General features: G+C 32.7%; 1 non-coding gene across 1 annotated transcript; it reads left to right on the plus strand.

Moving 5' to 3' along the window:
• Positions 1-4,063: 4,063 nt before the first annotated feature.
• On the plus strand, positions 4,064-4,189 carry LOC116281109 (U6atac minor spliceosomal RNA). The gene has a single exon (XR_012074078.1). It is a non-coding gene; the product is annotated as a U6atac minor spliceosomal RNA (small nuclear RNA).
• Positions 4,190-5,657: the final 1,468 nt, after the last annotated feature.

A 5,657-nucleotide genomic window follows, 5' to 3' on the forward strand; every position in this document is an offset into this window, starting at 1 on the left:
AGCTCATCCTTGAATTGTTTCATTAGTGATTTGTGGTATTATGCATATAGAGCCTGTTCATGTTTTGTTAGATTTATACCTAAAATTTTCAGTTTTTGGTGCTATTGTAAATTATATTATTTTTCAAAATTTTAGTTTCTTGTTGTTCATTGCTAGTTCAGAGAAATAAGATTGGTATTTGTGTGCTGACCTTATGCCCTGCTACCTTCTAAAATGTTTATTAGTTCTAGAAACATTGGTAGATTCCATGAGCATTTAGACAATCATGTAATTTGTGAATAGGGTCAGTTACATTTCTTTTTTTCTGATCTATATGCCTTTTATTTCTTTTGTCTGCTTTATTGCACTGACTATGACTTTTAGTATAATGTTGACTAGTAGTGGGGAGGGTAGATGGTTGGCTTTATTTATGATATTGGAGTGAACACATTCAGTTTCTTACTATTAGCTAATATCTGTGGTAGGTTTTTGTAGCTGTTGTCTATCAGGTTAAGGAAGTACCTTTACATTCCTAGTTTGATGAGTGTTTATGAGGAATGAATTGATGTTGAATTTTGCGAAGTTCTTTTTCTGGATCAATTGATATGATTATGTGTATTTTTCATTATGTTAATATGCTGGATTACATTAACTGACTTTCAAGTACTGAATGAACCTTTCACTCCTGGAATAAACATCATTCAGTTATGTTGTGTTATTTTTTCTGTATGTTATTAGATTAGGTCTGATAGTATATTATTGAAGATTTTTTGTGTCTGTATTTAAGAGAAATACTTGTCTATGGTCTACTTGTATGTCTTGATAGAAGTTATCAATAATTTGTTATTTTATTATTATTATTGATGTTTTTCAAAGTGAAACTTCCAGGTTTCACCGATTTTCTCTTGATATTTTCAAAGATTCATCCTTGGGTCACTGATTTTCTGTTTTTTTCTGTTTTCAATTTTATTGATTAGATTCAGTCTTTATTATTTCCTTCTGCTTATTCTAGGTTATTTTGTATTTTTCAGTTTTAAGGTGAAAAAACAGATTATTCAATTGAGATCCTTCTTCTTTTCTAATATAAGCATTCAAGGGTATTAATTTACCTCTAAGCTCTGCCATAGTTACATCCTACAAACTTCCATTTATTTGGACTTTAATTTTCATTCAGTTCCAAATATTTTCTAATTTCCCTTGTTACTTCCTTTTTAATTGATGTATTATTTAGATACGTTGTTTAATTTTTAGATATTTAAAGAATTTTCTTGATACCTTTCTGTTTTGAGTTCTTTTTGAATTCCATTATGGTCAGAGAACATAATTTGTATGATTTGGTTAATGTCTGGTTTATAATATGGTAGCTTTAAGATATAGTTTGCCTATTTTTCTATATTTTGGTGAATAATCCATAGGATTTGAAAATAACATGTATTCCACTGTTGGGTGGGGGTATTTTCAAAATGCCACATTTGTTAGTTTGTTACTGGTGTTACCTGATTCTTATTCTATATGGTATTGACTTTCTATTGATTACTGAGAAAAGGCTTTTGAATCTCCCAACTATAACTGAGGATTTGTTCATTTTTCCTTTCAGTACTATCAGTTTTTGTTTCTTCTAGTTTGAAATTCTATTGGTATGTACTATATGCAAACACCGGATTTGGATTGTTGTGTCTTTTTGCTAACTTGACCTTTTGATTATTAGTATGGTTGACCCTTGAACAACAGGGATTTGAACTGCATAGATCAACTTATATGCATTTTTCCCAATAACTGCATATTCCACAATTCCCAGTTGGTTAAATCTGGATATGGAACCACAGATATGGAGGGCCAACTGTAAAGTTACAGTGGATTTTTGACTGTGTGGGGGTTGGTGTCCCTATTCCCCTGTTGTTCAAGGGTTTACTGTAATTTCCCTCTCTACCTCTGGTAATTTTACTTATCTGACATAATTTTTTTGATAGAATATATCCACTCTAACTTTCTACTGGTTGGTGTATATATGGAATATCTTTTTGCATCCTCTGCCTTAAAAAGCATTTTATTGTAGTAAAATACATATAAAATAAAACTTACCATTTTAACCAAGTTTAAGGGTACAATTCAGTGGCATTAAGTACATTCACAGTGTCGTGCAACTATCACCACCATCTATCTCTATAACTTTTTCATTATCCCAGACAGGATCTCTGTACCCATTAAACAATGACTCCATTCTCCCACCCTGCAGCCCCTGGTAACATCTGTTTTACTTTCTGTCTCTAAGAATTTGTCTATTCTAGGTATCCCATATGCATGGAATTATACAATATTTGTCCTTTTGTGTCTGGCCCCATTTCACTTAGCAAAATATTCTCAAGGGTCATCCAAGTTGTAGCATGTATCAGAATTTCATTCCTTTTAAGCTTTGCATTCTAATGTATGCATGTACATTTTGTTTACCCATCTGTCTGTTGTAGATGTTTAGGTTGTCTTCAACCTTTGGGCTATTGTGAATACTGCTGCTATGAACATATGATTGAAGTATCTGTTTGGATAAAGCTTTTAGGTATCTAATGAGGAGTGGAACTGTTGTATCATGTAGTAATTCTATATTTAGCTTTATGAGGACTGAACTGTTCTGCACAGTGACTAGCCATTTTATATCCCACCAAGAATGCACAAGATTTCCAATTTCTTCAACATCTTCACCAATATTTATTTTCCTGTTTTTTATATTAGCCATCCTAATAGGTGTAAAGTGGTATCTCACTGTGATTTTTTTTAAATTTACCTAGTGGCTAATGATGTTGAGATATTTGCATGTGCTGACTGGTCATTTGCATATATTCCTTGGAGAAATGTCTATTCAAGTCCTTATGAATTTTTTAAATTGAATTGTTTATATTTTAGTGATTGCTGAGTTATAGGAGTTCTTTATATATTCTGAATATTAATACCTTATCAGATATATGCTTTACAAATTATTTTCTCATTGAGAGGGGTGCCTTTTCACTCTCTTGATAGTGTCCTTTAATGGACAAATTTTTTAAATTTTAATGAAGTCCAGTTAATCTACTTTTCTTTTTGTTACTTATACTTTGGTGTCATATTCAAATTACTGACAAATCATGTGTTATTAATATCTTCCTCTAGGTGTTTTTTTTTTCCTAAAACTGTTAGGGTTTTAGTTCTTACATTGAGATTTTTAATCTATTTGGAGTTTATTTTTGTATATAGTCTAAGGTAACAGTATAATTTCATTCTTTTGCATGTAGGTATCTAGTTTTCCCAGCACCTTTGTTGAAAAAATTATCCTTTCTCTGTTAACGGGTGTCCACAAATGACACCCTTGTCAAAAATCAAATGACCATATATGCAATAGTTTATTTCTGGACTCTATTTAATTCCATTTCTCTATGTATCTGTTTCTCATGCTGGTACCACACTGTTTTCTATTGCAGCTTTGTAGCAAGTTCTGAAATCAAGAAGTGTGATTCTTTGTTTACCTTTTTCAAGACTGTTTTGGCTATTTGGGGTCCCCTGAAATTACATATGAACTTAATTATTAAGCATATATTTTTCTATCTATACAAAAAACATCATTGATATTTTGATAGGAATTACATTGACTCTGTAGACGGCTTTGGGTGTATCACTATCTAAACAATATTACGTCTTCCAATCCATGGATATGGGATTTCTTTTTTTATTTATTTTTAGGTTTTCTTTAATATATTACAGGAATATTTTATAGTTTACAGTGTATAAGTCTTTTCCACCCTGGTTAAATTTATTTCTAAGTACTTTATTCTTTTTAATGCTATTTTTATGAAACTGTTTTCTTAATTTCCTTGTTGGATTGCTCATTGTTAATGTATAAAAATGCAACTGATTTCTACATGTTGATTTTATGTCCTACAACTTTTCTGAATTTAATCACTCTAACTTTTTTGTGGTATATTTAGGATTTCTACATAAAAGATCATTTCATCTGTGAACAGAGATCATTTTACATCTTCTTTTCCAATTTGGATAACTTTTATGTCATTCACTTCTCTAATTGCTCTGGCTAGACTTCTAATAGAATGTTGAATTGATATTATATGAAAGGAGAGAAGGTTAGCACTCCCCTTGACAAGGATGGAAGAGGCCCTCAGGCCTGACAACATGCATATGGTTAAGGCATTGCCACCTACTTCTCGGCATCTAACCGCTGTTTTTACTTGCAAATGATGTGACTGAAAAAGGCATAATTTCCAGAATATATAAACAGCTGATACAACTTAATAACAAAAAACCAAACAACCCAATCCAAAAATGGGCAGAAGAATTAACAAGCCATTCTCCAGTGAAGACATACAGATGGCCAATAGGCACATGAAAAAATGCTCAATATCACTAATTATCAGAGAAATGCAAATCAAAACTACAATGAGGTATCACCTCACACCAGTCAGAATGGCCATCATTCAAAAGTCCACAAATGACAAACGCTGGAGAGGCTGTGGAGAAAGGGGAACCCTTCTACACTGCTGGTGGGAATGCTGTTTGATGCAGCCAGTGTGGAAAACAGTATGGAGATTCCTCAAAAGACTAGGAATAGACTTACCATGTGACCCAGTCATCCTGCTCCTGGGCATATATCCAGAAGGAACCCTACTTCAAAATGATACCTGCACCCCAGTGTTCATAGCAGCACTATTTACAATAGCCAAGACATGGAAACGGCCTAAATGTCCATCAACAGATGACTGGATAAAGAAGCTGTGGTATATTTATACAATGGAATACTACTCAGCCACAAAAAACAACAACATAATGCCATTTGCAGCAACATGGATGTTCCTGGAAAATGTCATTCTAAGTGAAGTGACCCAGAAAGAAAAAGAAAAATACCATAAGAAATCACTCATATGTGGAATCTAAAATAAATAAATACAAAATAGAAATAGACTCATAGACATAGAATACAAACTTGTGGTTGCCAGTGGGACAGAGGGTGGGAAGCGACAGACTGGGATTTCAAAATGTAGAATAGATAAACAAGATTATACTATATAGAACAGGGAAATATATACAAGATCTTGTGGTAGCTCACAGTGAAAAAAAAATGTGACAATGAATATATGTATGTTCATGTGTAACTGAAAAATTGTACTTTAAACTGGGATTTGACACAACACTGTAAAATGACTATAACTCAATAAAAAATTTAAAAAAATAAAAAGAAGCAAAGAAAAAAAGTCTACAAATAGAGAGGGTGTAGAGAAAAGAGAACTCTCCTACACTGCTGGTGGGAATGTAGTTTGGTGCAGCCACTATGGAAAACAGTATGGAAATTCCTCAAAAAACTAAAAATAGACCTACCATGTGATCCAGCAATCCCACTTCTGGGTATATATCTGGAGGGCTCTCCAATTCAGAAAGATACATACATCCCAATGTTCATAGCAGCACTATATACAATAGCCAAGACATGGAACCAACCTAAATGTCCATCAACAGATGACTGGATAAAGAAGCTGTGGTATATTTATACAATGGAATACTACTTAGCCATAAAAAGAATAAAATAATGTCATTTGCGGCAACATGGATGGACCTAGAGATCATCATTCTAAGTGAAGTAAGCCAGAAAGAAAAAGAAAAATATCATATGATATCACTCATGTGTGGGATCTAAAAAGAAA

The sequence above is a fragment of the Vicugna pacos genome, chromosome 6 (assembly GCF_048564905.1).
Source record: "Vicugna pacos chromosome 6, VicPac4, whole genome shotgun sequence".
Classification (NCBI taxonomy): Eukaryota; Metazoa; Chordata; class Mammalia; order Artiodactyla; family Camelidae; genus Vicugna; species Vicugna pacos.